General features: G+C 38.3%; 1 long non-coding RNA gene across 3 annotated transcripts in view; it reads right to left on the bottom strand.

The window, feature by feature from the left end:
* Positions 1-1,302: 1,302 nt before the first annotated feature.
* LOC136317391 (uncharacterized) overlaps positions 1,303-17,677 on the bottom strand; it is a 144,657-nt gene continuing 128,282 nt past the window's right edge. The window contains exons 6-7 of one of the 3 annotated variants that reach the window (XR_010727867.1): positions 8,880-9,117; positions 1,303-6,127 (exon numbers count right to left, since the gene is read on the bottom strand). This is a non-coding gene — a long non-coding RNA (uncharacterized lncRNA). The remainder of the gene's footprint in view (positions 6,128-8,879; positions 9,118-17,677) is intronic. The other 2 variants (XR_010727868.1, XR_010727869.1) reach the window with 2 other exon arrangements.

Genomic DNA, 17,677 nt, shown 5'->3' with positions numbered 1-17,677 from the left:
TGGCTGCTTCATTGATTCAACAAATAGTGACTGGGTTGTTGGGTACCAAACAGTAAGCCAGTGGGACATAGTCCCTGCCCTCTCAGAGCTTGCAGGCTAGCTAGGCAGGCAAGTACTCAAAAAGAGATTCTGACCCAGGGAGCTACCTGCAGGCCAAAGGAAGCTGGGGGCTGTGGGAGCCCAGCAGAGCCCACTTCAGGGGCTCAGGAACAAGTGCTGTGCTGCAGGCACTGTCCTGGTGGTGCCCTTGTGTGGAGGAGTCAGTTCTGTTTGGTTGGGAAGGTAGCGTTGGGGAGCAATTGGCCAGGTCAGGCAAGCATGGTCAAGGGTGCGGTTGACCCTCAGGGACTTTTTGTCATCACAGTGAGAATTGGACAAATTCTGGGGCTTGGAGGAGAGGTGAGGTTCCCCTTCTTCAGACCAGGGGTTCTTGAAGCAGCAGGTTGGGACCCAAGCGCTCACTGTTGAGTCTCCAGTGTTTTCTGAGAAGAGGTTCCATGTGAACTAGTCACCCTTTCTCTTGCTGGTTGTGGTGATGCAGAGTATGGGTTGTGGGGTCCCCCCAAAGGGCAAAAGATTCAACTGTTCTGAAAAAAGCTTGCTTCCCCACCCCAATCATGCAGAGGGTTGAGAAGTTTCTTTCTTCTTCAGTCTTGGGCTTGTGATTTCTCTTTCATTCACCTTGACAATGACCATAAAGGGCACTGAGCAAGGCTGCCCATTTTCTCCATCCCCGCAGCTCTTCTGTGTATGAGGGAGGAAGTGACACAGAAAGGAAGGGGGTAAAAGCATGGGAAGTTGTCCTGTGGATTCTATATTTACTGAGCTCGGTGACACAGCAGAGATGTTTAAGTGAAACTTTCAGGGGAAAAAATAAGGAAATGCCTTGTCTTAGTTGCCTGGAAATTCCCATTGTTTGGTGTCTGAGTTTTCTTGTTTGCAGGGTGTTTTGCAAGTCCTGAGCTATTGAGGAGGAGCTGCATGTTTCCTTGAAACAGAAAGGGAAGGACCCTTGGTCACCCCCTGTCCCAGACTCTTTATCCATGTTGGAGTGTTGTTTCTTTGTCACTCGCCCTGAGGTGGGCCCTGTGCTCATGGAAAACAGTGATCCCAGTGGGCTTGCAATCATTTGGGGCCCAGGTTGTACCTCCCTTCTCTCCTCTATGTTGAGCCCCCCCCTTGTCATACCTTGGAAGAGGGAGAAATCACTCGTAACCCTTTCTTTCTCTGAGCTGGGGTGTGAGAGCCAGAGAACACGGGACTCTTGCCCTTGTTCCAGGATACATAAGGCCACTCTGAAAGAATTTTTTAAATTTTTATTGAATTTTAGGGGGTGACATAGGTTAATAAAATTATATAAATTTCAAGTGTACAGTTATATAATACATCATTTGTATATTGTATTGTGTTGATCATCAAAAGTCAAGTCTCTTTCTGTTCCTGTTTGTCACCCCTGTACCTTCTTCTACCACTCCCCATACACCTTTCCTTCTTGTAATAACTAGACTGTTGTCGGTGTCCATGAGTTTTTTTTTTGTTGGGTTTTTTTTTTGTATTTTTTTTTTCTGAAGCTGAAAACGGGGAGAGACAGTCAGACAGACTCCCACATGCGCCCAACCGGGATCCACCCGGCACGCCCACCAGGGGAGACGCTCTGCCCACCAGGGGGCGATGCTCTGCCCCTCCAGGGCGTGGCTCTGCCGCGACCAGAGCCACTCCAGCGCCTGGGGCAGAGGCCAAGGAGCCATCCCCAGCGCCCGGGCCATCTTTGCTCCAATGGAGCCCTGGCTGCGGGAGGGGAAGAGAGAGACAGAGAGGAAGGAGGGGGGGTAGAGAAGCAAATGGGCACTTCTCCTATGTGCCCTGGCCAGGAATCGAACCCGGGTCCCCCGCACGCCAGGCCGACGCTCTACCGCTGAGCCAACCGGCCAGGGCATGTCCATGAGTTTTTATTTTATTTTTTCCTTATTTCCTTCATTTTTAACCCAGCCCCACCCAAACTCTTCTCTTCTAACAGCTGTCAGTATGTTCTCTATCCATGAGTCTGTTTTCATTTTGTTTGTTAGTTTATTGTGTTCATTAGATTCTATATATAGATGAAGTCACATGGTACTTGCCTTTCTCTGCTTGGCTTATTTCATTTAGCAAAATAATCTCCAGGTCCATATATGCCATCACAAAAGGTAACATTTCCTTCTTTATTGTGGCCATGTAGTATTCCATTGTGTATATGTACCACTGCTTTTTTATCCGCTCATCTACTGATAGATACTTGGGCTGTTTCAAAAACTTGGCTATTGTATACAATGCTGCAATAAACATGGGGGTGCATATCTCTTTTGAATCAGTGTTTTGGGATTCTTAGTATATATTCCAAAAAGTGGGATAATTGGGTCAAAAGGCAGTTCCATTTTTAATTTTTTGAGGAAACTCCATACTGTTTTCCACAGTGGCTGCACAAATCTGCATTCCCACCAGCTGTGCAGGAGGGTTCCCTTTTCTCCACACCCTGGCCAGTACTTATTGTGTGTTGTTTTGTTAATGAGCGCCATTCTGACTGGTGTGAGGTGGTATCCAATTGTGGTTTTAATTTGCATTTCTCTGATGAAGATTTTTCACATGCTTACCAGCCGTTTGTATGTCCTCTTTAGAAAAATGTCTATTCAGGTCCTTTGCCCATTTTTTAATTGGATTGTTTACCTTCCTGGTGAGTTTTTATCAGTTCTGTATTAATTTTGGTTATTCTGACAAACATTGACAGTTTTACTTCTTCCTTTTCAATTTGGATACTTTTTATTTCTTCGTCTTTTCTGATTGCTGTGGCTAGGACTTCTAGTACTATGTTGAATAAGAGTAGTGAAATGGGGCACTCCTGTCTTGTTTCTGATCTTAAGAAAATTGGTTTTAATTTTTGTCCATTGAGTATAATGTTGGCTGTCAGTTTGTCATATATGGCCTTTGTTAGTTTGAGGTATGTTCCCTGAATTCCCACTTTGTTAAGAGTTTTGATCATATTTGGGTGTTGGATTTGGTTGAATGTTCTTTCTGCATCTATTGATATGATCATGTGATTTTCATCCATCATTTTATGTGATGAATCACATTTATGATTTTGTGAATATTGTACCAACCTTGCCTCTCCAGAATAAATCTCAGTTGATCATGCTGTATGATCCTTGTAATGTATTGCTGGACCTGGTTTGCTAATATTTTTTTTGTGGCACTTTAGTTGTTCATTGATTGCTTTCTCATATGTGCCTTGACTGTGGGGCTACAGCAGACCAAGTAACCCCTTGCTCAAGCCAGCAACCTTGGGTCCAAGCTGGTGAGCTTTGCTCAAACCAGATGAACCCACGCTCAAGCTGGTGACCTTGGGGTCTCAAACCTGGGTCCTCCACATCCCAGTCCAATGCTCTATCCACTGCACCACCACCTGGTCAGGCTGGTTTGCTAATATTTTGTCAAAAATTTTAGCATCTATGTTCATCAGGGATATTTGTCCTGTAATTTTCTTTCTTTGTAGTGTCTTTACCTGGTTTTGGAATTAAGATAATGCTTGCCTCATAAAATGAGCTTGGAAATCTTCCTTCCTCTTTAATTTTTTGGAATAGTTTGTGAGGATAAATGTTAGTTTGGGGAATGTTTGGTAAAAGTCACCTGGTAAGACTTCTGGTGCAGGACTTGTTGTGAGGTTTTTTGTTTTGTTTTTTTTACTGCTTCAATTTCATTAGTTGTAATTAGTCTATTCAGGTTTTCTGATTCTTCCTGATTCAGTTTTGGAAGATTGTATATTTCTAGGAATTTATCCATTTTGCCCAGGTTGTCCAATTTGTTGGTATATAAGTTGATCATAGTATTTTCTTACAATCTTTTGTATTTCTGTGATGTCAGTTGTTACTTCTATTCTTTAATTTCTGATTTTGTTTATGTGGTTCTTCTCTCCTTTTTTCTTGATGAATCTGATAAAGGTTCATTACTCTTGTTTATCTTTTCAAAGAACTAACTATCAGCTTCATTAATTTTGTAGGGGGGTTGTTTATTTGCTTTTAGTTTCTATGTCATTTATTTCCACTCTGATCTTCATTATTTTCTAACTCTCGTTACTCTGGGCTTTGTTTGTTGTTCTTTTTCTAGTTATTTTAGATGTAAGGTTAGATTGTTTATATGAGATCTTTCTTGCTTCTTGAGGTATGCCTGTAATGCTACTAACTACTCTCTCAGGACTGCTTTCACTGTGCCCCGTAGATTTTGGATTGTTATGTGCTCATTTTCATTTCTTTCTGGATAACTTTTTATTTCTTCCTTGATCTTGTTCTTGACCCAATCATTGTTTAATAGCATGCTCCTCCATGTGTTAGATTGTTTTTCAGTTTTTATTTTAGTTAATTTCTAGTTTTATATGGTCTTGTTGTATTCTGGTCAAAAAAGATGCTTGATATGATTATAATCTTCTTAAATTTGTTTTGTGTCTTAACGTGTTTTCTTTGAAAATGTTCCATTCCACTTGAGAAAAATGTATATTCTGCTGCTTTGAGATGAAGTGTTCTTTAATATCAATTAAATCCATCCGGTGCAGTGTGTCATTTAAGGTTGCTGTTGCCTTGTTGATTTTTTCTTATTATAATATCTACCCATTGGTGTCATTAGGGTGTCAAAATCCCCTACTATGACTGTATTGCTGTGAATTTCTCTATTCACTGCCTCACTTTTTAAGGACAATTTTGCTGGATATGGCATTCTTGGTTAATAGTCTCTTACTTGGAATATATCATCCACTAAGACTGGCCTCCAAAGTTCCTGATGAGAAATCTGCTAGTGATTTTATTGATGATCTCTTATATGTGATGAATTGCTTCTCTCCTGCTGCTTTCAAGATTCTCTCTTTACTTTGGAATTGGAATGTTTGATTATAATGTGTCTCTCACATTATAATCTCAGTATGAGTCCCTTTCAGTTGATCTTACTTGAAGTTTATTGAGCTTCTTGAATATTAAATGTTAATATTTATGTCTTTCATCAAATTTGGGAAGTTTTCAGCCATTATTTCTTCAAATATTTTCTCTGTCCCTTTCTTATCTCTTCTCCTTCTGGGAGCCCCACAATGTGTATGTCAGTCCTTTTGATGATGTCCCAAGGTTCTGTAAGATCTGTTCATTTTTCAACAATCTTAATTCTTTTTCTGTTCCACAGACTTGATAATGTCCATTATTCTATCTTCATTTTTATGATTTTCTTCTTATGCCTGCTCAAATCTACATTTGAATTCGTGCAGTGAATTTTTCATCTGAATTATTGTACTTTATAGCTCCAAAATTTCTTCTTGGCTTCTTTTTAGATTTTCTCTCTATTTTTTTTCCATTTTGGCCATACATTTTTTTCTTGACTTTCTCTACAACTTCCTCTAATTAATTGATCATCTTTAAGATAGTTGTTTAAAGTATTTGTCTAGGTTATCTGCCACCAAGTATTTTCAGGGACAATTTCTGTTGATTCATTATTTTCCTTGGAATGGGTCATACTTTCTGGGTTTTTTGTATGCTTTTTGTGACTTTTTTGTTGTTGAGAACTGGGCATTTCAATCTAATAGTGTGGTAACTCTGGAAATTAGATTATTCCCCTTGCACAGGGTTTGCTGTTTCTTTTTAAATTATTTTTGTTTCTTTGTTTGTTGTTCTTCTGTGTCCAGGTCCTCAACTGACCTTAATCCACCTCTGCTAATAGTCCTAATTTTTAATACACTTTATTCTTTAAAACAGTTTATATTTCCCAAAACAATTTGAGAATACAGTATAAGGAATTACTATATATCTTTTACACTCAGTTCTTCCTATTAGTAACAATTTATATCAGCATGGTACATTAGTTGGAATTAATGAATCAATACTGAATACATTATTAACTAACATCTATAATTCATTCAGTTTTAATAATATTCTTTTTCCTGTCCAAGATTTCATTCAGGATATCACATTATACTTGCTATGTCTTCTTAGACTCTTCTTGGCTGTGACAGGTTTGAAGTTAACTTTGTTATTGATGACTTTGACATTTTGGGGGAGTACTGGCCAGGTGTTTTGTAGGATTCTTCTCTCCCGTAATTTAGTGGGTTTTTTTCCTCATGATTAGACTAAGGTTTAGGGGAAGGAAGAACAAAGAGATAAAAGTGCTATTTTAATTACATTATATCAAAGGTACATACTATCAACATTATTTGTGACTGTTGATGTTGATCTTAATCACTGTTTTAGGTAGTGTTTGTCATGTTTTTCCACTGTGAAGTCCTATTTTTAAAAATTAAACTTTTTTTTGAGACTCATAAATTTACATACAGTTGTAAGAAATAATACATAAATTAACCCATGTATTCAGTTTTCCCCAATGTTAACATCTTGTAATACAATAGTACAATAACAACCAGAAAATTGACATTGATTGGTACATTCAAGACACAGACATTTCCATCAATATTAGCATCCCTCATGTTACTTTTCCATAGTCACATCCATTCCCTCTCACTCTCACTCCCATGCAACCCCTGACAATAAAAAATATGTTCTCCCTTTCTTTTAATGATTTAAAGAATGTTATATAAATGGTATGATATAGTATGTGACTTTTGAGATTGGCCTTTTTTACACAACATTATTTTCTGAAAATTTATCTTCATTTTTGTGTAAATTGTTAGCTCATTCTTTTCCACTGTTGAGGGACATTCTATTGTATAGTTACACTGCAATTTAACATTAACCTACTGAAGAAAATCTGCATTGTTTTTAGTTTTAGGCAAAGAACACTGTTAAAAAACATTTGTGTACAGGTTTTTGTGGGAATACAAGCATTCATTATTCTGGGTATGTACCCAGGAATGCAATTGTTTGAATGGTATTATGGTTTCATGTTTACTTTTATCAAAACTGCCAAACAGTTTTCAAGAGTATAAACCATGAGGGTAAATATATCTATCAAAATGAACTTCTGTTTAACTGGAAGCATACTTATAACCAGAGTCTAGCAGCCATCGCTGACAGAGATCTCTCATCACTCTGCATATTGGGAAAATCCATAGACTGAGCTTTCATCCTCCTATACTATGCTTCAGCTACCTGGGTCAATCATTATAAGGGAGTCCTTGGTTTGGTTTCATCTTTCAAACCAACTGAGACCTGTCCTGTCCAACTGAAACTACACAATTATGTCCTCATTTGCATGATGCTGACCAATCAGAACTGTACTATTTGGAAACCTAATTTGCATAAAATAGACCAAATTGGGAACCTGGGTGAAAACTTTCTTTATAAAAGATTCCCTCCACCCACCCTAACAGTTAGGCACATTTTCAGTTTTCCACTGGAGGCTGTGTTTTTCCTGTTTTTAAATTGTTCACCTGAAAAAAGTCTCACCTTTCTTCACTTCTTTAGGAATTTTTTTACATTATATCTGTGGCAGTGGTGGGATTTGTAGCAACACCTGACCTTCCTCCCTCAGCCATCCTGAACCAATGCAGTAGCACCTGCATGAGCCCCTTGAGCTCAGTTGTTTTCCCTTTGATGCTGGTAGGTCTCAGGAAAGTCCTCTCAGATCCAAATCTCCTGTGCTTTAGTTTAAGTCTCAGAGACTTCATTTACTTCAGGGAGGTAACCCTCATCCAATTTAGGACTTGGTCCATATGGCTATTCTTCCTGGGGAAGAGACCCTTCATAAGATCTGGATTTGGTCCACCCAGTTGTGGATCAAGGAAAGGAACTTTCATTGAGTTTCAAGCTTAGTTCATAAAGTGGCGGACTTCATCTATGAGGCTCAGACTCGGCCCTATTTATAAGGTTCATGAGGATGCTCAAACTAAAGGCACTCAAAAGGATATCATATCTTCATCAAGTAAGCACAAATAGGTAACCCATGTTCAAAGCTGTCCTTTGCTGATCATGATCAATCACTTTCCAGAACCCCAGCTAATTTTATGTATATAAGTTACAGTACAGAAATTGTAATTGAATAGGTCACTGGACAAAGATCACCCAAGTTACAGCTAACTTGGCCATTATGAATAACCTTTGATATCGCAAAGCTTGTTTTTAAAACTAAATTAGAAAAACATGGCTCTAAAGTAAAACAAACAAAATGGTATATCTATTTTAAATGATATCTTTTGGCTTCCATACATATTCAGGATTCTAAGTTAATTGATGCAAACAATTGAAAGATAACTTCTGAGGCCTCTTTCTTTTCTCTTCTATTTTCTTTATCTGCCATCTTATACCCAGGATCACCTTTCTCTCTTCCTTTCTAGGGAAGCCTGCCCCTTTAAGTTCAAGCCTTCTGAGACCACTTTCTTTGTGTATTGAGCTTCCAACTCTAAGGTGCACACTTGCTTTCTATTTCTTTTATTTTTGTTTATAAATAAGCCCACTTTAATAAGCATTCTTAAAGAGAAAATCTCAAACCTCTAGGATACAAGGGAATACACTATTTGACTGATTACAAATTGTTTATTAAAACAAATTTAAAATAATTCTTATAGCATGCAAACATTTTGGTCATCTGAGCATTATTTGGACTTAATCCATTTGCCAGAAACAATAATTTAGGTCCAGTTTTATTATTGAGTATTATCAGCAAGAAAAATAAGATAGTGGCTAATTGCTTTAAAATTTCATGAAATCTTTATTAAAAATCTAAGTATGATTGATAAAAACAAATGGTTTAACTAGAGATAAATGGGATAAGAGTTTGTAAGTGAATTTTCAACAAATATTTCCCAAATTCTTTGGCTACTCAAAGCATTAAAATCTGCTAAGTGAATAATTGAATTAAACTTTAAAGATGATCTCTAAGGATGACCTGATGCCATTGAGACTATGAGAAAGCATCAATGCACTTACCTTGGGCAAGATATCGCAGACAATCTGCAGCTGTGCTTAAGGAAGTTTCTACTCAGGCTTCTGGATCTTTTTGCAGCAATCATTGTCTTGAAGGAGCCTCCAACTATTCAGCACAATTCTTCTTATGACGTTTGCAGCTGATTTGCCACTGTCATGAAGTCAATTCAAGGGGTTTCAACTGTGACAGTGAAATAAGCCGTTATGTGTCCAAAGCCCATCTTGGTATTTGGTTGCCTACCTGTTTCACAAAAGTCTGTTATCAAGTGTTTACTTTAAGAAAGAAATTAGGTGAAGAAGTAAGATTCAGATCAAAACTCCAACCAGGCTGTCTGTGTAACAACAGATTGAAAATAAAATAGCACTTTTTAGAAGCAGAATCACTAAAGCAATTCTACTTTAAAAAAAAAAAAAAGGTAGAAACCAGTGTACTAAGGTGTTGAATTATGCCAGAAGACCTGAAATGGCCTCTTGTACCTATGAGAATGCTTGGGTTTTTCTAAGCCTTTTGCCACTTTTTTTATTCAGGGACAGAGAGATGGATAGATAGGGACAGACAGACAGGAACGGAGAGAGATGAGAAGCATCAATCATCAGTTTTTCGTTGCGACACCTTAGTTGTTCATTGATTGCTTTCTCGTATGTGCCTTGACCATGGGCCTTCAGCAGATGGAGTAACCCCTTGCTCGAGCCAGTGACCTTGGGTCTAAGCTGGTGAGCTTTATGCTCAAACCAGATGAACCTGCACTCAAGCTGGCGACCTCGGGGTCTCAAACCTGGGTCCTTCGCATCCCAGTCCAATGCTCTATCCACTGCGCCACCACCTGGTCAGGCCCTTTTGCTACTTTTTAAATTATCCTTCAGACAATACACCAGAATAGAGGGGTGATTCACAGAACTTGAACCAGATGAAGAACTACTAGTTACTTTATCAAATATAGATGACATTTAAAATTTGTTAACTTTAAGAGATGAGAAATATAAACCTTATCTGGCCCTTGACAGGAGATGACAAATCAGGTTGCTGATAAACCACCACTGCTCTTTTACATGTAGGTACAATATTAAGGTCATGTGGCAATAAGATGCAGAAAAGTCAAAAGAAAGCTTCCTCTTCATTCTCTCTTCTCTCTCCTTTACATTTTTTAATAAGCCAGAAAACTTGATGCTCAGTACTGAGTGAAAGACAAAAAAGTATTAAGGAATTTAAATTGATTAACACTGTGAAACTTTATTAAAGGTAGCAAGTTTTTTTATTTTTTGGTTGTTTATTTTGTTTTGTTTTTAATGAAAAAGTGCATCGTGTAAACTCTAAGGTGTACCATACTATACAGTTGTCCCTTTTTTTGTGAAGAGGACCTTTATTTTATTTTATTTTTTATTTAAGTTTAGTTGGTATACAATATTATATTAGTTTAATGTGTATAATATAGTGACTCAAAAATATATATATAATAATGTGATCACCATACTAAGTTTAGTAGTCATCTGTCACCATGCAAAGTTATCACAATATTATTGGCTATATTTCCATTTACTTATTTTCACTCCACTCCTACCATGCCCTCCAACAAAACAAAACAAAAACAGACTCTAAAAAATAGAAATTGACCCTGGCCAGTTGGGTAAGTGGTTAGAGCGTCAGCCACCCCAGTGTGTGAACGTCCTGGGTCCGATCCCCGATCAGGGCACACATGAGAAGCAACCATCTGCTTCTCTCCCCCTCCTTCTCCCCTTCTCTCCGTCTTCCCTTCTTTCAGCCAGTGGTTCAATTGGTCTAAGCACTGGCCTCAGGTACTGAGGATACCTCAGTTGATTTGAGCATCAGTCCCAGATGAGGGCTGCTGGGTGAATCCCAGTCAAGGCACATGCTAGTGTCTATCTCACCTTGTCTCACTTAAAAAAAATAGAGATCAAGCTGATGCTTAAAAATAACATTTTGGCCTGAGCAGGCAGTGGCACAGTGGATAGAGCATTGGACTGGGACGTTGGGGTACCCAGGTTCGAAACCCCGAGGTCACCAGTTTGAGTGCGGGCTCATCTGGTTTGAGCAAGGCTCACCAGCTTGAGCCCAGGGTCACTGGCTTGAGCAAGGGGCTACTCAGTCTGCTGAAGGCCCGCAGTCAAGGCACATATGAGAAAGCATTCAGTGAACAACTAAGGTGCTGCAATGAAGAATTGATACTTCTCATCTCTCTCTCTTCCTGTCTGTCTGTCCCTCTCTCTTTCTCTATCACACACACAAAATAAAATAAAATAAAAATAGCATTTTGATAGTTGTTAACCAATTAGGTAAATTTTTCTAGGATCTGAAAACTGTCAAAGACATGTGTAGGGCTGCTCTTGATCCAAAAGAACTTGAAAATTGGACAGATAGATGCAAAAAATAAAATTAGACCACCTTCTTCCAGTATACACAAGCATAAACTCAAAATGGATTAAAGACAAATATTAACCTTAAACCATATAAATCCTAGAAAAAAACATAAGTGGTAAAATCTCTGATATTATTCATAGCAATATTTTTTCTGATATATCTCCTTGAGCAAGGGAAACAAAAGAAAAAATAAACAAATGAGACTACATCAGACTAAAAGATTTTTGTACAGTAAAGGAAAACATCTACAAAACAATAAGACAATTTACTGGGTGAAAGAAGGTATTTGCCAATAATACATCTGATAACTGGTTAACATCCAAATTTTATTTTAAAAAACTCATACATCTCAACACCAAATACAAGCAATCCAATTAAAAAATTGGCAGAGGACTTGAATACACAATTCTCTAAAGAGGACATACAGATGGCCAATAGACATGAAAAAATGTTTAATGTCACAATCATCAGAGAAAAGCACATTAAAACCGCAATGAGATGCTACCTTATACCTGTCAGAATGGCTTTCATTAACAAATCAACACACAGTGCTGGCAAGGGTGTTGAGAAAAAGGAACTCTCCTGTACGGCTGGTGGGAATGCAGACTGGTGCAGCCACTGTGGAAAACAGTATGACGTTTCCTCAAAAAATTAAAAATGGAACTGCCTTTTGACCCATATATTCCACTTTTAGGAATATATCCTAAGAATTCCAAAACACTAATTCAAAAGAAGATATGCACCCCCATGTTTATTGCAGCATTGTTTACAATTTCCAAGATCTGGAAACAGCCCAAGTGTCCAACAGTGGACAACGGGATTAAAAAAAGCTGTGGTATATTTACACAATGGAATGCTATGCAGCCATGAGAAAGAAGGAAATCTTAACTTTTGCAACAGCATGGATGGATCTGGAGATTATTATGCTAAGTGAAATAAACCAGGCAGAGAAAGACCAATATCATATGATCTCACTTATATGTGGAATCTAATGAACACAATAAACTGAGAAACAAAATAGAAACAGACGCAGGGTCACAGGGAACAGATGGACAGTTGTCAGAGGGAAGGGGAAAGAGGAGGTGGGATTAGAGAAGGTGAAGGGATTATCCAAATTATATATGCATAACACATAGATACAGATAACAGGGTAGTAAGACCCAGAGGAAAGGGGGGGGATGGAGGTGGGGAAGAGGGAAAAGGGAGTTGAAATGGGAATGGAAAGAGACTTTGCATGGGACATGGAGGGCACAATGCAGGGGGTTGAGGGTGTTATATTGAGTGGAACACTTGAAATCATGTCAACACAGAAAATTAAAAATATAAATTAAAAAAGAAAGTAAAACTATGTGTTTGTTTAGGTCCTGATTTCTTTGTCCTATTCTTTTTAACTGTTCTCAGATGTAGCTGAATCTTTGTTCCTCCAAGATAATGGCAGGTAGAATTTTGAAATTAATATAAAAATGAATTCTTCCTTAGAATTATAGTTATGCACTGGTCTTGACACTGTTTAGTTAGATATAAGGATGTGGAATGTAACCAGAACTGTTAACAGAATTTCCCCTGTCAATAGCTAGAGCCATCAGAGCTCAACAAAGATCTTTAAACACCTTAGTTAAAGTAGTCCCAAACCACAGAGTTATCTTAGATTACTTACTTGCAACCCAAGGAGGAGTTTGTACCATAGCTAATTCCTCTTGCTTCACCTGGATAAATACCTCTTCCAAAGTATAATTGAAAACAGCCAAGCTTCTTAAACTTGCAAAGTCCCTTAAGAGACATTCCAATGGCTCCATAAGTTCCACTAACTGGTTACAATTTAAGTTTTCTGACATTTTCAGCTGGCTCCCAACTGGGCTCAAAGCTATTTTAAGGTCTGGATTGAAAATTGTTCTACCAGATGACGTCAGAGTAATGGCGGGGTAGGAAGCGATACCGATAAATCTCCCCCAAAACTCAACAAGATCTTACACAATAAAACCAAGTTTAAACTGTGACAACAACAAAAAGAAAGAGGGGGAGAAGATGGAGATTAACAGTAGCAAAGGACGATGGAGTGCAAAAGTACTCACAAAATAGTTCGCTACAATGAACAGGGTAGGGACCCTTTTCATTACTCAAAGGTAACCACCATTGAAAAAACCACCACAGAAGCACATGAGATAAAAAAGATAGCAACAGAGGAAAGATGTATGGAATACAACCAAATAAAAACAAAAGATAGAAAAACGAAAGAGAAGGATCAAACAAGACACAAAACTAACAGAAAGCAAGATATAAAATGGCAATAGGGAACTCACAAGTATCAATAATTACACTAAATGTAAACGGATTAAACTCACCAATAAAAAGGCACAGAGTAGCAGAATGGATTAAAAAAGAAAATCCAGCCTGACCTGTGGTGGCGCAGTAGATAAAGCGTCGACCTGGAAATGCTGAGGTCGCCAGTTCGAAACCCTGGGCTTGCCTGGTCAAGGCACATATGGGAGTTGATGCTTCCAGCTCCTCCCCCCTTCTCTCTCTCTCTCTCTCTCTCTCTCTCTCTCCTCTCTCTCCTTCTCTGTCTCTCTCTCTCCCCTCTCTAAAAATGAATAAATAAAATAAAAAATAATAATAAAAAAATTAAAAAAAAAAAAAAAAAGAAAATCCAACTGTATGCTGCCTACAGGAAACTCATCTAAGTAACAAGGATAAAAACAAATTCAAAGTGAAAGGCTGGAAAACAATACTCCAAGCAAATAACATCCAAAAAAAAGCAGGTGTAGCAATACTCATATCGGATAATGCTGACTACAAGACAGGAAAAGTATTCAGAGAAAATTGTTCTACCTATTCTTTTAATTTCTTTAGTGTACCTCATTGTCAAGCTCTCCATGTCCTTTATAACTAGGTGCCTAAAGCCCCTATGAAGACTCAAGTAATAGCTGCACAAAGGATAGAGATAGTCCTTCAAGTTACTATATTCCTTTAGTTTTGTAATCCATGATAGTTAAAATCTTTTTCTTTTTGATTAATTTTAATGGGGTGACATTGATAAATCAGGGTACATATGTTCAGAGAAAACAGCTCTAGGTTATTTTGACATTTGCTTATGCTATATTCCCATCACCCAAAGTCCAATTGTCTTTCATCACCTTCTAACTGGTTTTCTTTGTGCCCCTCCCCAGCCCCCACCCCCTTCCTCTCCTCCCCCCCCACCCAAATCTTTTTCTTATTGTACAATAGATTGCTGTCTACCCATCCCAAATCAAGAAATTTTAAGCTGACTAGACCTCCCACACTGAATGCATTTCACAATGCCCTATATTTTTCTTAATATTATGAATTGAGGCCTGACCTGTGATGGCGCAGTGGATAAAGCGTCGACCTGGAAATGCTGAGGTCGCCAGTTTGAAACCCTGGGCTTGCCTGGTCAAGGCACATATGGGAATTGATGCTTCCAGCTCCTCCCCCCTTCTCTCTCTCTGTCTCTCCTCTCTCTCTCTCTCTCTCTCTCTCTCTCTCTGTCTCTCCCTCTCCTCCCTAAAATGAATAAGTAATAATAAAAAAATATTATGAATTGAGTGCCTTTGGTTGTTTTTAAATTCTTGAATTGTCCTAGCTATTATACAAGATACTGTGAAGAAATCTTACTGAGATCATGTTTATCAATGTCCTGAAATAGTCTTCTCCTTGGAAAATTTCTTTGAGTTCAAGAAATGCATGACACTTCTTGTAAGCAACTGGCCCTAGTTACAGTGTTGACTACTTTTCAACCACAGTACTCCCACCAAGTGACTAGAAGGACCTAGATCAGGTGACAAAACCACAACATTGACATGGAACAAACTGACCTGATCAATCATCAATGCTGTCTGCCTTCAGGTTTTGAACAAAAGGAGGAAATGTGAACCCCAGGGAAAACTATATCTGTGAAAATGAATTTCTTGTGGTTAATTGGGACCAAAGTCATAACCAGAGTCTAGGGACTAATGCTGATAGAGGCCTCTATATATTCTGCATGTCAGAAAATTCACAGATAGAGCTTTCAACCTCTTATACTATGCTTCTGCTGCCTGAGTCAACCATTATAATGGGGTCCCTATTTTCATCTTTTATCCAATGGACTGAGACTTGAAAAATACAGTAAGAACTACAAAATTTCTCCTCATTTGCATCTGTGCTGGACAATCAGAATGCATGATGGTGACCTGTACAATTTGGGCAATGGCAACTGTATGATTTGAAAATCTCCATAAAATAATCTAATCTGGGAACTTGAGTGAAAACTTTCTCTAAAAGATGCTACCACCACCTCCACTTTGTCTCTGTGGAGTGTGCTTTCAGTTTTCCACTAGATACTGTTTTCCCAATTTGCAAATTGTTTACCTGAATAAAGTCTCTCCTTTCTGCATTTCTTTGAGAATTTTTGTTGACAACAATGGTTGTACTGTTTTATATTGCTACAAGCAACGTATGAATAATTTAGTTTTTTTCATTCATAGCAATATTAGGTGTTATCATTTTTATTTTAGTAATTCTGATAAGTGTGTTGTGATATTTTACTATGGTTTTAATTTCTTAATGGGTAATGATGTTGAACATCTTGTTTTATTTGATATCCATATATCTTCTTCAGTGAAATGTATCTTCATGTGTCTTGGCCATTTTCTAATTGAATTGTTTGAATTTTGAGAAATTTTTAATATTTTCTAACTACTAGTTCTTTGTTGCAGATGTAGTTTTTACATATTTTCTCCTATTCTGAGGCTTGTCTTTTTATTCAATTTATTGGGTATTTCAGAGCAAAAGTTTTGAAATTTGAAAAGATTCAATTTATCAATTTTTAGATGACTTCAGAGTTATGGCAGAGTGAGAGATACTCCTGATCTTTGTCCTTGAAATTTCAATAAATTGAACAACTATAATGCAGAAAGGAACCCCAGCTAGGCTTGCAGGTTCATCTGAAAGATCCACACACCAAATGGACTAAAGGTGGGATGGAGTGAAAAGGGGGACAGAAAATAAAATGCATTCATGGTGGGCTTTGGAGAGAAGAGGAGACAAACCTGGAGGGACTGATTGTTTTTTTTCTCTGCTGGACTGCAGGGAGGATGAAAGCTCAAGCTCTCTGAATTTTCTCTGAGGGGTACAGAGAAGGAAATTCATAGTAACTGGGTCTCCTTCTGCTGGGAGGAGCAGTGAGATAGAGGGGCAGAGAGGGAGATAAACTAAAGTGAGCAGAACACAAGGTCACAGCCAGTGTTCCTGTGGTCTGCCTGCAGCCCATACTCAGCAGAAACAGAGAAAGCTAATGTGTGGCCCCCAGCCTCCCAGATCCTGCTTCCCTCACCTCGCATACAGAGAGTGGCAGAGACAAACCCCACAGCTAATTCTCCAAAGCCACTCTCTCCCCTGAAGAACAGAGTGCTCCCTGTTAAGTCATTTCTTTCTCCTCTTTTTTTTGTTAGTGTTGCTAGAGGTTTGTCAATTTTTAAAATCTTTTCGAAGAGCCACTTTGTTACTGCTGGGTCTTCTTTGTAGTTTTATGGGGAGTGTAGATCTAAATTCCCCACTAGACTCATTCTGGTGGGGGTGGGGCCATAGTTTTACAGCTAGTGCTTGACATACGACCACAATTGGCTCTGACAGACTTTTCATAACACGATTTGGTCATAAGTTGAGTAGGCATATGTACAGTACTGTGAAATGATGTTATAAAAATCTTTAAGTCATATTTTATCATAATTTTCTTTCATTATTGTTATATATCATAATTTTTCTTTGTTCATTTTATGCCATTTGTATCATCTCTACACCATTTTGTTTCTTATTTTTACATTTGTCATGTTTAAGTAAAACACTGCATTACCAGTACAACTGGTTTAATATTTGCAAAGACAATTTCCTCTTGGTAGACATCTTGGGAGGGGTTTGATGAAAAATATCCAAGGCACAAAACACAAATTGCTGTACTGAGTCTGAGATAACAGTTGAAATGGTGCACGCAGAGATGGTAGTGCTGCCGGAAGCTGGTCTGCACTGTTGTACGCCCAGCTGGGCAACGCTTGCGCTGCCAGACGCGGAGCAGTCGTCGCTAGCGATTGTGGTCATAAAGTGGAATGGTTGTAAGTTGCATAGGTCGTAAGTCGATCAATATTTGTACTTGTGATGTTTGGCTGAGGTAGACTAGTTTTGTCTAAAAGTTTCTATTTTTCTAGGCTGCTTCTTTTTTGGTGTTTTTGCTAGTGAGAGCAAGCTTTTATTAGGGCCTTTTAGGTCTGTGTTTGTTTAAATTTCTATTAATATGTTGCTGGCCTTTTCAGCTTCAAGTCAGGGATACATTAAGCACAAAGAAAACTTAGGCAACTCACTATGGTGTAGTTCCTTTGATCTAGAGGCCCCTTGCCTGTCTTCATCTCTATACATTTCAGTGTCTTATGTT

The sequence above is a fragment of the Saccopteryx bilineata genome, chromosome X (genome assembly GCF_036850765.1).
Source record: "Saccopteryx bilineata isolate mSacBil1 chromosome X, mSacBil1_pri_phased_curated, whole genome shotgun sequence".
Taxonomy (NCBI): Eukaryota; Metazoa; Chordata; class Mammalia; order Chiroptera; family Emballonuridae; genus Saccopteryx; species Saccopteryx bilineata.
This window is presented reverse-complemented; position numbering and strand designations above follow the sequence as displayed.